Below are 17,448 nucleotides of genomic sequence, written 5' to 3' on the forward strand. Positions count from 1 at the left end.
GTAGCAGCGTGGTCGTGTTCCATCATGCTATAAAGATTCCAGCGCGCTGGAGTCCCATTTTGCGCTACCCGGCCATAAGATTGGTAGCTTCGCCCTTCCCCCGCACACAGCAGATCCCTCTCGCCTTCTAGAGTCCGCATATGGCCACTACTGTCCAAAAACTGAAGGCACTCTGTGTGAGGGGGGATTGACTATTGTTTCACACACTGTCTGCGTCTTCACGCCCAGTCATGCTCGGAGTGTCCACCGCCTTCACTCCCTGCATTTTATGCCCTGCATGCATAAAATGGTGCCGACCGCTTGCGTCTAAATTACGTGGAACTACAGTACCTTGAGCCTTCTGATTTTAGCTGCCACCGCAGCAGGCACACGATTCGTACAGGTTTCGCCGCCGGGCGGCCACGCGCCTTTCACCTGCGGTCCCAATACTCCTGTGGTTATCGCGCGGTTCGCCCAAGGGTTCAATTTTGATGTGACGCAGAGTCCACCCGTTCTCTAGTCAACTCCAGCTTCTCCTCTTCCCGGTGAGTAGACTGTCGAGAGTACATCACCAGTTGTCTCGTTTCTCCCGATGCAAACCGGATTGTCTGGTGCACCAGTGCTTCTTTAGCTCAGGGTGATACAGCTATACCCCCACATCTGCGTTTGGTGTAGGATAAATGCAGGATTTCGTCCCCAGCCGGCGGAGCATGCTTAGGAAGCGGCCATTTCGCAGCTTGGCTAGCCACGCCCCCATAAGAACTGAGACTCTTTTGATGACGTTATTATGTCCACCTTTACGTCTAAACTCGGTACCTTCAAGGTATAAATATGCCCACACTTGCCATAGCAAGCATACGGTGGTTCGGAGCAGTTGACTATCTACTTGCCCGACGCGCCCTGCTACTGCAAGTGCTGAAAGAAGCCGACCCTCCAGCAGATGCAATGAGAGAGACGCTGTCTTTTCTCCTGCCGAGAAATCCAGCTCCAGTGTTTCCAAGCTACCCTTGCGGGTTGTTGGGAAATCGAGTCCTGAGCCTGACCTTCTTCATCCCAAATCAAGTTACGGAACTGATTAGACCCTAAGAGAAATCTTGGACAGATTCTTGGCAAAAGAATACTACATTTATGCTACACCTCACTTACTTCTTCCCTCGTACTAAGCTTAGGTTAGGTACATCGGGGTAGGCGTATTTTAGAAGCACCAGTTGAGTACTTTTAGCTTCTATTATTTATGTTTGTATTTAGCTATGGTTTAGGAACCATACAATGCTCTTATAGTATTATTTTATTCTACTCTTTTTACTGTATGCATTCTATTTTGCTACCAGTCTTACGATTGTAGCAGTTAATTTCTTATGCTTGAGAAAGAAGACTGTTCAATAAATCCTTTTTATGGAAAACGCCCGTCTATCTATTTCTCTGCACCTCTGGTGAAACAAAGCATGCACGATTGACTGAGTGAAATATCTATCTATTGATTCCACGACTCTGAAGATCAGTTTATTTTTTGGGGAAACAAAGGTGTCATGTTTATGCGGTTGTCATATATAGCCAGTGTCTAACCCAGGGTGGTGTGGAGTACAAAAAAACGATGGATTTAGGCCCAGATCCTTGTACTGGGGTGAATGTATGACGTTGTTCTACATTCGGTCCATCAACTGTGTTTTTTGCAATTTTCACCCCGAGTGGGCTGGGTATGCTCAGACGTGAGTCCCAGGCTCTCCACAGCACTGGAGTCAAGCTATCCAGGCTGAATGAAGGCTGATAGCCAGAAACCGGTCCTTGGATGCTTGATTCCGGTCTGGGAAAGACATGGCTTGGTAGTACAGACTGGACTGTTCCCATGAGGCACAGGGTCAGAGCTGATTTGCATATAGCCAGTGTCTAACCCAGGGTGGTGTGGAGTGCAAAAAAACGATGGATTTAGGCCCAGATCCTTGTACTGGGGTGAATATATGACATTGTTCTACATTCTGTCCATCAAATGTGTTTTTTGCAATTTTCACCCCGAGTGGGCTGGGTATGCTCAGACGTGAGTCCCAGGCTCTCCACACCACTGGAGTCAAGCTATCCAGGCTGAATGAAGGCTGATAGCCAGAAACCGGTCTTTGGATGCTTGATTCCGGTCTGGGAAAGACATGGCTTGGTAGTTCGGACTGGACTGTTCCCATGAGGCACAGGGTCAGAGCTGATTTGCATATAGCCAGTGTCTAACCCAGGGTGGTGTGGAGTGCAAAAAACGATGGATTTAGGTCCAGATCCTTGTACTGGGGTGAATGTATGACATTGTTCTACATTCTGTCCATCAACTGTGTTTTTTGCAATTTTCACCCGAGTGGGCTGGGTATGCTCAGACGTGAGTCCCAGGCTCTCCACACCACTGGAGTCAAGCTATCCAGGCTGAATGAAGGCTGATAGCCAGAAACCGGTCCTTGGATGCTTGATTCCGGTCTGGGAAAGACATGACTTGGTAGTTCAGACTGGACTGTTCCCATGAGGCACAGAGTCAGAGCTGATTTGCATATAGCCAGTGTCTAACCCAGGGTGGTGTGGAGTGCAAAAAAACGATGGATTTAGGCCCAGATCCTTGTACTGGGGTGAATGTATGACATTGTTCTACATTCTGTCCATCAACTGTGTTTTTTGCAATTTTCACCCCGAGTGGGCTGGGTATGCTCAGACGTGAGTCCCAGGCTCTCCACACCACTGGAGTCAAGCTATCCAGGCTGAATGAAGGCTGATAGCCAGAAACCGGTCCTTGGATGCTTGATTCCGGTCTGGGAAAGACATGGCTTGGTAGTTCGGACTGGACTGTTCCCATGAGGCACAGGGTCAGAGCTGATTTGCATATAGCCAGTGTCTAACCCAGGGTGGTGTGGAGTGCAAAAAAACGATGGATTTAGGCCCAGATCCTTGTACTGGGGTGAATGTATGACATTGTTCTACATTCTGTCCATCAACTGTGTTTTTGCAATGTTTATGCGGTTGTCAGAAACAAATCCCTTCTTGTTTATTCGAGAAAGTTTCTGGTGACCTCTGAGATAGCTGGCACTCACAATTAAGTCTAATATATTCTATAGAGACCTAGTTGACCTCAGTCCTACGTGAAATCTATAGGGTATATTATTCCAACTCGCAGAGCCTATTGGGAATATAGGAACTACACTACACATTAAAATTCTGCTCCCCCCAGGGGGGCAGACAAAGCAATTTATATTGCCCCCAAAAGGGGAGCGACCCTTGCCTAAGGGGTCACTCCCCAAGACTAAATTTTACCTATGGACTGCCTAAAATTGCCCCCATGGGAGTGACCCTTATCCAAGGGGCCACTCCCCAGCACACTGGCCCAATTTAAATTAAAAAAAAAAAATTCTGCCCCCCCGGGGGGGCTGACAAAGAGATTTAGATTGTCCCCAAAAGGGGAGCGACCCTTGCCAAAGGGGTTGCTCCCCAAGACTAAATATTTAAATCTGGCCATTCCCTAAAAAAAAAACCCACGGGAGAGGTCCTTGCCCAAGGGGCCACTCCCCAAACAATGGCCCAGTGCGCTGATTTTTATTTAAAAAAATAAATACATTCAGCCCCCTCCAGGGTGCAGACAACGCAATTTTAATTGCCCCACAAAGGGGAGCGACCCTTGCCCAAGGGGCCACTCCCCCAACAAACAAACATTGGCACCATCACAAAAAAAAAATCCCTGGCATCTAGTGGGCATTCCTGCTGCACGATCGTGCAGCAGGAATGCTCAAAAGAGGCATCGAGGGAAAGGAAAACCCTTTCCTTTCCCCGATGCCTCTTTAGTTTAAATCCCCCCTCACCAGCCCCGAAAATCACCTGTTTCCCTACCGACGCGCAGGAAGCAAATGGCTTCCCTGCGTATTGGTAAACAAAGGGAACCTCCAATGACGTCAGCGCGCTTGATGACGCGGAGGGGTGGGCGGGGGCAGGCAGGGGAAGGTCTTCCCCTGCCTTCCCTGTAAAAAACTTTAGGATCGCGTACCCACTGGGGGAGCACCAGCGATTCCCCCGTGGGTGGGTCTGAGCACAGCGCGACTGTATGCCATGAGGAACTCAGCTCGTCATGAGCATACAAGGGGTTAAAGTTAAACAGAGCCCCAACAGCACAAAATGGATGCTGCTGCCACAGACACAATTCTGTCCTCCTGCTGCTCGATGAAACTCCGGCAGGGTAGGCCTGGACAATAGGTTTCCTGTCCAGGGAGGTGCTAGCACCTCCCCAGATAGGCTTTAGTGTATTGGGGTAGGGTGGGTTGCATTCTGTGAATGCTTTTCAGACACTGCCTGGGGCACACAAGGTGCTCCATGCATTTCCCAGTTCAAACCGGTTGCTGGGGCACTCAGCCCCAGCTCTGGCACGAAACTGGACAAAGGGGAAGGGGTGTAACCACCCCCTCCCCAGGTCCACCCATAGGACGGACCTTAGAGTTAGCCCAACCCCTAAACTTACTATAAGTATAGAACCACAGTCCCTAGGACTTTAGATTGTGCCCTTAATCTTCAAAATTGTAACTTGGTCATTCTCCATAGAAAGTCAATGGTGATCCACGGCTGTGTTTAGACACTGCACGCGTTCCCCGTGGGCCTCCTGCATTCTAACCTTAGGAGGTTATAGGTAGCCCCAGCGGTTCTACAGGCCCTAGGACTGCTTTCTAACTCTCACGTGGTTCTTATACCACTATTTTAGTATATGATTTGTGAGGCGCATCATATAAGACTGAATTTATTTGCTTGTTTACAGATTCGGCCCTGACAAAGGGACCCCCATGTCCCGAAATGCATTGGGCTGATTTTCTACATGTCTGCTACATTCTGCAAAAGATATACATCTTCTATTTTCACAACAGATATTGTATAGTGTTTATGAAAATTTTGAAAAAACGGGTGTAGCTTAAATCCACTCAAATGTTTGTTTACACACGATTTGCTTTATAAATTCATGTATACGTAATCTTTTCAATACTGTGAGGTAAACACAGATATAAGTAAAAATATTTGTCAATCAAATTTCATTTAAAAAAGTTTTTTTGATTTAATTGGTTAATTGTTTGAATACATTGGGCATTATTGCTACAGGAACAGTGCTACCCACACAGGGATTCATTCCTGTCTTAATACTATTGATCACAGCCTGTGAGGTCCAAACAGTTAGTGGGAACGCGCCCCTTGTTAAAAATTATTGAGCATAAGATTAGACAGATTAAACTGGTTACAAGGCAGTGCATCCCCCGCCCCCCCACTTGTGAGGCCCCTAGGTCATAACGTATACTGTGCAATTTATCGTATGCTAATTAAGTTCCTTGTGTTGTACTTTAACCTCTGACTTCATAAAGAGTCCAGAGGGGTTGTGTATAGAATAAATACATATATATTTGATATATACCTTGTGTGGTGTGCTTTCCTTTGATGATTCAAGAGATTATAACTGCGCTAGAGACAGACAGACACCAAGCCCCAGGAGCCTCCGGGGCACTGTCTGGAGTGTCAGCCCCTCCCTCACTTCCACCAGGCATACAAGAACTGCTTGGGCCTCTGCTTCGCGGGAGACGCCGCGTTGTTTGTTGCAGCAGGGGGCCAGCACTAGAGACAGACGGACATCAAGCCCCAGGAGCCACTGGTGCACTGTGTGGAGTGTCAGCCCCCCCCTCACTCTCACCAGGAGGATTTAGCTAACCTGTTTGCTACCACCCGCGGGACGCGCGCGGGCCCGCGCTGGGCGAAGCCCGGGCCAAGGGCGGGCCTGTCCTAGCCTGTCATCGCCAGGAAGAGGCAGGGCAGGGCCCCCCTCTTCCACTTGAATTGCGGGTCATATGGACACAGGTACTGTTTGCTGTAACCAGCCCGGGTTCCAGTGGCTACATATTTGAGCTTTGAATTGTTAATTGTACTTTCTGCCCTGGTGTTTAGAGCAACTAACTAAAAATGAGGGGTCGGTGCCTCCCTACTTTTCGATCTTACTTTCTCCAAGTTTGTTATACACAATGGGAAAGAGAAAGTTAATGGAGGGTTGGGGGACACTTCTAAGTAAAAGAGGGAAAACAGCTAAGAAAGTATCCCACACGGCTACCAATTGTGTCCTAACAAGGATTGAAGCCATTGTCAACGATGCTAAGATGTTTTGGGAGCCAGTAATACAACCAACTCAGCTGCCAATACCAATTTACTTGACGATGCGATAGCTCAGTCACAGAGAAGAGTAATTCCTTACATTTTTAGCAAGCAAACCACCCCAAAAGCCCACCATTTGTGAAGTACATAGTTCAGCGGAGGGAACTCTAGTGACTTCTTCCCCAGTGAAAAGTTAAAGTGAAATAACAGGAGCCACCACCAAGGGGATTCACCAGGACTGCATAATAAATGCTCAATTACCGTGCACAAACAGGTTTGCAGTCTTAGAATCTATTGATGAGGGTAGCTCAGCTTCCATCTTGAGCAAAGAAAACGTTGTAGAGCCCTCTGTCAGTATAGCAAACTGCAGCACTTGTGGCTCCACAAATAATGCCCTACAACAAAGAGTAGAACTCCTTGAAAGGGAATTGGCCTCCTTGAAAGCAAAGGTGGACGCGCTTATGTATAGACCACCTGGCATACCTGCTCTCTCCACATTATCCATTTCCACCAGTTCAGTCATTAGGTCTTTGGGAGGGAGCCCCAAGGGGCTGGGACCAGGCCAGCGATAGGACAAGTGATCCGTCCCCAGGACCCCCCTGAAAGGTCTATTCCACATAGAAAATCCAACTCCCATCCTGAGACAGGCATAGCTCAGGGAGATAGAGGACACCCATTAGTCCGGCACCCGCCCAAAGCAAGTCACCATAGCTTTGCTCCGGCCAGGGAAGGCCAGAGCATTCAGGCTAGATCGGGTCCACAAGGTGGGAATATCGACTTAGGGAACCCTCTCCCTACAATCTATATGACCAAGGTTCCAAAACTTAAGAGTGACCAAAGCTATGAAAGCCGTGAATCCCTTCATAACAAAGTGATACACAGGTTAAGATATGTAAGGGGTTGTAGGTCGGTAATACGGGAGGATGTGGCAAAAGTAAGGAGGATCACACTGGGTTGCTCGCAGACTGACTGCATTGAGATACAGGTATTTAATGCTGTAATTGCAGAGAACCTGGTGGCATTAGAGTTCCGTACAACCCCGCCTGAGCATTCTGCAATACAGATACGCTGCTCTCCACTATGGTCATATGATAGGGAAGGGAGAGAGTCTGTACTAAGTGGAGTCGATTGACTGGACGAGGTTCTGTTACCGGATCCCTGCACTGAAGCAGGGGGGGGGGAGTGATGAAGAGCTCTCTTGTCCTAGCAGTCTGGGGATAGGAAGAGGGGAGGGGGGGAGTCTAAATGCTGATCGTACTAGATGTGCAGGTGACAGTGGTATTCGGGAAGTAATTCAGGGGTAATCTCCCTTCTCTCCTGGAATATAGCAGGTTTACAAAAAAAACTGCTGCTGCCAGAGTGGAATGACTTTATCGATAGTCAAGATTTCTGCCTGTTCCAGGAGACATGGAGTATGCTCCCCCTGTATAAACCTGGGTTTGCTACTTATTCTATTCCAGCTATAAGCTCAGGGAAAGGCCGTCCATCGGGGGGTCTCCATATTTGGTTAAACATTTCTTTAAACTGGTCAACCACCATGCATACTAACCCCTCAAATGATATCTTACATCTGACGGTGAAAGGCCTTTCAAATGGTCTCAATGTGGAGATATTCAATTTCTTTTATTTTATTTTATTTTGAAAGTTTTATATAGCGCGAACAAGATCTTTGCAGATAACAGAGCGCTTTACAAAGGCAAGGGGTAAGTGAGTGGTAGGGTGGGTACACAAGGGAGCATAGTTAAGAAGGTAGGTCATTAATGCAAGTAGTACAAATAAGAGGGAGCATGGACAATCAGGTAGGTCGACAATACAAGTAATACACATGTGCAAAGGGATCAAACAAGTAGTACAGATCGACGCAGAGTCTTAAAAGATCAAAAGTAGTAGTTCAAGTGTATTTAGCCATGAGGATAGCTTTTACTTCTTTCTTAAAAAGAAGAGTGGAGGAGATGAGCCTGGTTTCAGGAGGGAGTGAGTTCCAGATCCTAGGCGCCATTCCTGAGAAGGAGCGTTTCTAAGTTTTTTCCTTCCGGAATCTTCGAGGCTTCAGCAGAAGATTGTTTGTGCTTCTGGTGGTTCCGGAGCCGCCGGAAATTGTCAGCTTCTGAGTGAGGTAGCCGGGTGAGTTCAGGTGTATAGCCTTGTGCGTCATGCAGGCAATTTTCAGATGTATTCTGGCTTCAAAAGGCAGCCAGTTCAGGATTTAAAGTCAGGGGAGATATGAGTGTTTTTTAGATCCAGTGATGAGTCTCGCTGCCGCGTTTAGTGAAGCTCTTAGGAGTGCAGTTGTAGTTAGGGGGAGACCGCAGAGGGCGATGCTGCCGTAGTCTATGCGAGGGATGACTAGTGCTTGTACTGCAGTTTAGAAGTCTTTGGCTGGGAGGAATGGTTTAAGTTTCCTCAAGGTATTTATTTGGAAGTTGGCTCCCTTAGTTGCCTTGCTGATAAGCTGCTGCATGTTGAGATTGGCGTCAAGTGTTATGCCTAAAGATTTTGCTGAATCCACGATGGTCGGTTGGACATTGAGTGCAGTTAGGTGTTTAAGCCAGGTTTGAGTGGTAGAGATTTTCGCGGGAGGTGAGATCAGAAGGAACTCAGTTTTCATAGCATTGAGTTTGAGGTGGTTATCGGCAAGCCAGGATTGGGTGCTTCTGATCGTTGAGTTCAGACACATAATGTCTTTGGGGGATTGTAGTTTGAGATATAGTTAGGTGTCATCTGCGTACATGTGAAAGTGTACATTGGATGCTTGAAGCAAGGTGGTGAGAGGTTCCATAACTAGGTTGAACAAAGTTGGGGATAGGCAGGATCCTTGGGGGACACCTAACGATACAGGTACTGGAGAGGACATCAAGTTGTTGCTCTTGAATTTCTGAGACCGGTTGTGTAGAAAGGAAGTGAACCACTGAAGAAAAGTCCCAGAAAGACCCATTCTTGTGTTTAAGAGTTCGAGTAAGTTCTCATGTTTCACAGTGTCGAATGCTGAAGAGAGATCAAGAAGGATGAGGAGGCAGGTATCGTTTTGATCTAAAATTTGGAGGGCGTCGTCAATTATGTGAGTCATAGCAGTTTCGGTACTGTGCCCTGCTCGGAAGCCTGATTGATGAGGGTTGAGGAGATCAAACTGTTCTATGTGCTTCGTCAATTGTAGTTGAACACATTTTTCCAACAGTTTGGCGAGAGTGGGAATGTTGGTAATAGGACGGTAGTTGTTTAGATCAGTGAGGTCGGCTGTTGGTTTCTTTAGTAAAGGTGATGACGAACCTAGACTCATCACAAAAACTACAGTAGGATGGTGTTCTGATGACTTCTACTGGCAGGGAGTGATTACCTTTTACAAATCCACGAATACTAATTGACAACTTCAGGATGAGGGAGAATTACTCCAGGATGGGTTCTAGCTAATTTAAGGATGACTGTCAATTATTCCAGGATGATCCTATAACCGCTCCAGGATGGAAGTGGATCACTCTGGAATGATCCCAAGACAATTTCTGGATGATCCTATGACAGCTTCAGGATGGCTATTGATTACATCAGAATGGCCCCATTATATTTTCAGAATGAGTGTTGATTACTCTAGGATGTCGTGGTGAAAGGGAGGCATGTTTTTGTCCTTGATATTTGGATTTAAGCGGGGACTCCAAGACAAGTTCATTTTCACGGTCTGATGCGTCATTTTTAGTTGTGGATTTTTGATGAAGGACACTAGCAATCCCTGCTAAAATGGCCAGGTTTTCAAGTTTCTGCAAATTCATCCGCGAACTTGCGTCACCAGATTGAGAAGTTGTGCTTTCAGCATGAGCTTTGTTACCAACTCTTATATAATCCAGTCCACTCTGCTTGGCTTTTTTGTCCTTGCATCTTTTCTCTGCAATTTCTTCCTCTTGTAGTTCACGTAACACCCTCTTAAGTCTACCAGCGCTTCCCCGATTGCCACAGTCCATTAACATCTGCTTTTTCTCCAGTGCCCTTTGAAGTAACACCGGTTTTAAACCCTCTGTTGTGTCAGAATAGCTTGCATTTATCTCTTGAAAAATATCCTGAATCATTAGATGTTTCTTCACAGATGATTGGAACAGAATCATAGCTTTAAAATCTCTCTCTTCGGTGATTGGCCGACCAGCTTCATCTACATTTTCAACCAGCCATTTACAAAGAACTTCCCCGGGATTGTCCAAAAGCAGGAAGTCCCCAACACTTCCTGGTTTGGAGTGTTGACAGCCAGTTAGCAAAAGCTCGTATAGGGGATGGTGCGCAGATCATGCGCGGCCATAGATATCGAAACGTTTTTAATTTTGATTTTCTCAGCAAATACTGAACGGATTTACACCATTTAACAAAAATGGTTCTTTCTGAACCAAGGGCTACCTTTTTGCCAAATTTGGTGTTATTCTGTTCAGCAGTTCGAGCTGGAGCCGTTTCTAAAGTTTCCTATGGGAAAATGCATGGGGAAAACACGTTATGGGACCTCCTTATTTTCTCTGGCCCCCACTTGCCAAATCACCCGAAACCTTCAAGATAGGAGCGGACCAGAGCAGGCCACGAGTTTTGAAAATGGTGGCCCCCCGCCCTGGGCAGCGCACCCAAACCAACAGACCACGCACGCAACCTGGGCTTCATCCTGGACTCCTCCCTCTCCATGACCAGACAAGTCAACGCCGTCTCCTCGTCGTGCTTCAACATCCTGCGCATGCTATGTAAGATCTTCCGATGGATCCCCACCGAGACCAGGAAGACGGTCACCCAGGCCCTCGTCACCAGCCGTCTGGACTACGGCAACTCCCTCTACGCCGGAACCACCACCAAACTCCAGAAGAGACTCCAGCGGATCCAGAACACCTCAGCACGACTCATCCTGGACATCCCCCGTCGCAGCCACAACTCCGGACACCTGAGAGACCTGCACTGGCTCCCGGTCAACAAGAGAATCACCTTTCGGCTCCTCACCCACGCACACAAAGCCCTACACAACCAAGGCCCAGGATACCTCAACAGCCGCCTCAACTTCTATGCTCCCAAACGCCAGCTTCGATCGACCAGCCACGCCCTCGCCGGCATCCCCCGCATCCGAAGAGCCACCACAGGAGGAAGGTCCTTCTCCTACCTGGCCGCCAAGACTTGGAACTCCCTTCCGACCCACCTCCACCTGACCCAAGACCACCTCGCCTTCAGGAAGCAGCTCAAGACCTGGCTGTTCGAGCAGTAGCGGACCCCCTCCCCCAGCGCCTTGAGACCCTCCGGGTGAGTAGTGCGCTATATAAATGCATTGATTGATTGATTGATTGAAAATTCCGCTAAGATTCTTCAACCGGCGCCAAAGTTATTGGGAATAGAATGTTGCGAATTTCCTATGGAAAATAGGTCCTAACTATAACTACCTACTGGCGACCGCCAGATATATATATACCGGATCGGAGGATGCATTGGAGCTGTCTCGCATATATATATATATATATATATATATATATATATATATATATATATATATATATATATATATATATATGCCAAGAACTTCGTTGCTACACCAGGAAACTGGAAGTAAAAAACGAACCGGACCCAACCAGGTATATTTAGCGCGTATTTTATTCGTGCAACCTCTCGTCCGCCATATATATATATATATAACCGGACGTTCTTCGGGAGGCATTGCAATGAATTTCACCTGGAGGGGGCGGAGCGAGCATCGAGCAGCAAGGAGGAGGAGGGTATTTAAACCTATGCACTAGCGCCTGCTTCCTGGATAAACACCCCAGGCGCTGAAGAAGGCTTACCATATGCCGAAAGGCATTCGCCAGGTCGGGTGCTTCCATAATAAAGCTGGCTCTAATTGGCTCCCCTGCTGTGGCCTCGTCTTTCCTTTTTGGAGGAAGGTTTTTCTTGAATATTTTCAAACGCGATGTCCAGTGTCGCGTCTACGAGGCCCCCGCAGCATTAAGTCGGCCCTGGTTCCACTGGTCTCTGCCTTGGAGGAATCGTTGTTGCTTCCAGGTTCCTGGATTTGCCTGGGCCCACCCTCAAGCCATGGAAGATATAGAGCGGTGTGGCAGTCACTTGACTGCTCGCTGGGCGAGGCGGATTTCCAGCATTGCCCTCGTTGTGAGGACTCCAACGACTTGGTGGTTGCTGCGTTCTAGGGGGCCTAAGGAGCTTGCTTGACTTTAGGACATTATGACTTTGGGGAGTTTTTTGTATTATTACATCCCTTACTCTGTTCCACCCCCGCAATGCCTACCCACCTTTGCACTGCATTCTGGGACCTGTAGGCGCCAGGAACCGGGCGTCCATCGGGAGGCAATTGCAATGAATCTCACCTGGAGGGGGCGGAGCGAGCATCAAGCAGCAGGGAGGAGGCGGGTATTTAAACTTATGCACTAGCACCTGCTTCCTTGATAAACACCCCAGGTGCTGAAGAAGGCTTACCATATCCAAAATGCATTCACCAGGTCGGGTGCTTCCATAATAAAGCTGGCTCTAATTGGCTCCCCTGCTGTGGCCTCGTCTTTCTTTTTTGGAGGAAGGTTTTTCTTGAATATTTTCAAACGCGATGTCCAGTGTCGCGTCTACGAGGCCCCCGCAGCATTAAGTCGGCCATGGTTCCACTGGTCTCTGCCTTGGCGGAATCGTTGTTGCTTCCAGGTTACTGGATTTGCCTGGGCCCACCCTCAAGCCGTGGAAGATATAGAGCGGTGTGGCAGGCACTTGACTGCTCGCTGGGCGAGGCGGATTGCCAGCCTTGCCCCCGTTGTGAAGACTCCAACGACTTGGTGGTTGCTGCGGTCTAGGGGGCCTGAGGAGCTTGCTTGACTTTGGGACACTATGACTTTGGGGAGTTTTTTGTACTATTACATCCCTTACTCTGTTCCACCCCCGCAATGCCCACCCACCTTTGCACTGCATTCTGGGACCTGTAGGCCCCAGGAACTGGGCGTCCATCGGGAGGCAATTGCAATGAATCTCACCTGGAGGGGGCGGAGCGAGCATTGAGCAGCAAGGAGGAGGCGGGTATTTAAACCTATGCACTAGCGCCTGCAACCTTGATAAACCCCCCAGGCGCTGAAGAAGACTAACTCAGACATAGAACTAAAAAAAAAAAAGGGGGAGGAGTAGGAGTGAAATATGGTAAAAAGTGGGGTAAAAAAAAAGGGAAGAAGTATATAGGGTATCAGGGTTACACTTGCAAATACAAAAAAAAGCAATAAAACATAAAACGTATAAAAAAAAAGGGAAAGAAAAAAAAATTCTCAAAGGAAAGTCTCTCCTAATCGTTCCTAATTTAATTTAATGTAGCACGAGAGGGGAAACACCAGCTAACTTACTATCCAAAATTAGAAGTTAACCACGTTCCTATGTGTGTGAGTATATATATATATAACCTAAGTCCACCTTTATTCCACTGATGCCTAAGGACGCAATCGACGTCTTTCATGATCGCGTTGTGGAGGAAATAAAAGAATTAAACTGTTCCATTAATCGCAAAAAACATGTTACCATCAATCAACGACATGTGGCACTAAACAAATTAACAGATAAACTAGCCAAGGATGCTTCGGTCATTATCAAAAAATCTGACAAAGGGGGCAATGTAGTCCTGTGGCCTAAACAACAATATGACTTAGAAGCCAAGAGACAATTGAATAACAAAGAATGTTATGAATTAACAACTTGGAGTAAATACAATAAAGCGAAGGATAATCTAAAGAAAGAACTATCTAATTGGAAATCTGAGGGGTTGTTATCAAATGATGAACATAAGTTTCTGTTCAACACCCACCCAAGGCTACCCTTCCTATATTTACTACCAAAAATTCACAAGAACACTACTCCGGTTCCTGGACGCCCTATAATCTCGGCGATAGGAAGTATGACGGAAAATGTGGGCTTATACATTGACTTCTATTTACAGGACTTGGTAAGAACTATGCCCTCTTATCTAAAGGACACTGGTGATTTTTTAAGGCACCTTGATAACATAACATGGTCAAAGGAATGGATTTTATTAACTCTAGATATAGAGTCTCTTTATACTAGTATACGTCACGAATGTGGTTTACGTGGTGTTGAACACTTCTTAAATATACGTCCTGCTGAATATGCTATGCACAACAAAATGTTAATTTCCCTTATTTCATGGTGTTTAAATAACAATTACTTTTCGTTTGAAAAGGAACTGTACAGACAGAAGCAAGGGGTGGCCATGGGGGCCTGCTTTTCTCCAAGCTACGCATGTTTGCATGTCGGGTTTTGGGAAAAGCAGGTCCTCATGAAGGAACACAAGACTATGTTTGAAAACAATGTTATTTCATGGCTTCGTTTTATAGACGATGTTTTTGTTATTTGGAAGGGCAATATGCAAAGTGCACTGGAGTTTGTTGAACTTTTGAATACCAATGAGTTCAATCTACACTTCACTTCGAACATAAGTGACACTGCGCTAGAATTTTTGGATGTCCAAATACAGATAACTGATGAGACACTTACTACCACAGCATATAGAAAACCATCTGCTGGGAATGCAATATTACACGCACACAGTGCTCACCCGCGTCATTTAATAGCCAGCATACCCTACGGTGAATTGCTGCGTTTAAAACGCATTTGCAGCACGCCGGAACAATTTAATATCTGCAGTCAGTTAAGTCTGGAACGCATGCGAGCTAGAGGGTATAGCAAGGATATTCTTGACAAAGCCATGAAGAAAACTAATGAGAGACCCAGATCCACCCTGTTACCAAACACCATTGAATCAGATGCTGGCACAGCGGATGAAACCTGTTCCCCAAGACTGATCACCACGTACAGTAGACAGGAACGCAAAATACGAAACATCATGAACAAGAATTGGCCCATAGTCCTCACAGACCCTATTCTGAAAACCACGCTATTAGAACATCCTAGCGTGACATTCAGAAAATCAAAAAACATGGGGAATCTCTTATCTAAAGAGATCTCCACTGGGTCTACTAGTATAAAAACTTGGATGCCCTCAAGTAATGGATTCCGTAAGTGTGCTACTTGTAGGGCATGCAACTTTGGAGCCAATACTGCCACCTATAACACCCCGTTCCAAACCAAAGCACAATACATTAGGGGTAAATATGATTGCCGCACTGAATACGCTATATACGTCCTCACGTGCACTTGCGGCTTACGTTATGTTGGCAATAATGAAACAGACCGGGTCTGGCGTGTGGCACAGTAAGGCTGCGCCAATTTTAGTAGCAAACAAAACAAGATGCCAGTACTGTGCGATTTTTTCAATTTTTAGTTAAAGAGCTACTAATTGCTCTCCCGACAATGACCACTCTTTCAGTCCAACCAGTTTATAAACACAGTTCTTTAGTTTTTATTTATTTTGAGCTGTTTTTTGGGGATTTATTTAGAACAAATATGTATTTTGCAGTGTTTATTCTGCAATATTTTTCGACTACATCAATGTACTTAATACAGAAGAGGAACAATAAATTCAACGCAAAACATGATAAATCAATTGATTGAACAGGAATTTTTAACAATTAACACAACACATAGACGCTGGACAACATTAAACACTCATAGATATCTAAGGGAGGTTGGGGCGGTGGGGGTTGGTGGTATTTCTCTCAAACTGTTTGTCATGGCACAGTAGATTTCAACTTAATTGAATTTACAATTTGACTTGTTTAAACTCAAATCATAATTAAATCTAGCTGGATAATTGCTTTCATTAACCACAGTATAAAACAATCCAAGTTAGGCCACCTAACCACAAGCGCCTCGATAGGTCGACGCGTTTCGAATCCTACAGCTTTACTTAGGATTCTCTTCAGGACCAAAACAAAATCAATCTGTGGGAAAAAATATAAAAAGCAAACTGTCAGTGGACAGAGAGACTCTCAACTCACATTCAGCATCCAAGACACACTCAATAGGTTACCTGTCAGTGAGTTGGTTGGGGTACGATGATAAGCTGAAAAGTCAAAGAACATTTATAATCAAAAACTCTGTTTGGTGTTGGGTAGCCTACGCATCATATAATGCAAATCCAATGTACTCACTATAGTGTGATAACATCAAACACCTCGTGAGGGCTTCCAAACTGGCGAGGGATCCATTCCTTATATTATTTAACCTCGATTCAGGATCTGATCTTTAAGTTTGATCTAGAAAGTAGAGAAAAAGCAAACCACTCTCAGTGCATAATTCGGAACTGCCCTAGCGGTGCTGCGGGCGGCAGCATTGTTGCACCGCATTGTGACTTAATAGTTGAATTTTCGCTCTGCCCGACGAGCCTAACTTCCTAGCTGAACGGGGATCTGTTTACCGGAAAAGCGGCTCCAGCACGAGTTGCAGAGGCCGCTACCCTGAATTCTGGGGGGTTTTTTAATTACCTTAAGTCGTTCGTTTCGTTCCTCCACTGGGTCGCGGTCGGTAATACACGCGATGGTGAATTTCACAGAGTGTTGGTGTTTTGAAGTCAGACTGATTTCCGGGTTCCTGCTCTATGAATCATGGGAGTTGTAGTTTAAGTGGTATGACTCATGGGAATTGTAGTTTTGCTAAACCTTTAGGGCGAGCGCCGCGAAGAATTAGCGAACAGGGAAGGGGGCAGGGTTGGATGCCAGCGTGTATTTGTTAAATTCATCAGAGATTTGATTCACTATATTGGTGGAGTGCCAATTGCAGATGTTGCCTTACAGGCTGTAAAGTTCCGACATTTCATTCAGACCTTGTGTGGTCGTGTTAAATTTCAGGATTAACATGGCCTCTCTTTGGCGTAGTTTGGCCTCTACATCTCCGCCTCTTGGGTCATAGTCAATTTTGGATATTATGGTCCATTTTAGATCTTGATCCCCATGTTGCTCATCGAGCCAATGTTGGACCAATGGGGCGGTCACCACTCTTTTCTTTATCCGAGACTTATGTTGAGACATCCTTTGTCTAGTCTCTTGCGTTGTCTTCCCTATGTACAATTTGTCGCAGGGACATAGGATCCCGTACACAACATTCTTGGATTTGCAGTTTGTGAATTGTTCGTGCTTCCAGGATATTCCTGCATGTTGGAACAGATCCCCTTCTATGGTAGTTGAACAACAGAGGCACGTGCCACATTTATGGTGGCCAGTGATGGGTGGAAGGTTCACGTATTCCCGAACTGTCAATGGCTTTTGTTTGGGTATTGCTGCTCTCACAATGTAATTGGCGATGCTCTTGTCCTTTTTATATGCGAAAAGGGGGCTTTCTGTGAATTGACTGTTGAGGTCTTTGAGCAAATGCCAATTTTGATGGATCAGTTTTTTGAGCATATTTGATGATGGGCAATATGTCGAAACACAGACCACACGTTGTTGTTGA

This window comes from Lissotriton helveticus, chromosome 12 (genome assembly GCF_964261635.1).
Source record: "Lissotriton helveticus chromosome 12, aLisHel1.1, whole genome shotgun sequence".
Classification (NCBI taxonomy): Eukaryota; Metazoa; Chordata; class Amphibia; order Caudata; family Salamandridae; genus Lissotriton; species Lissotriton helveticus.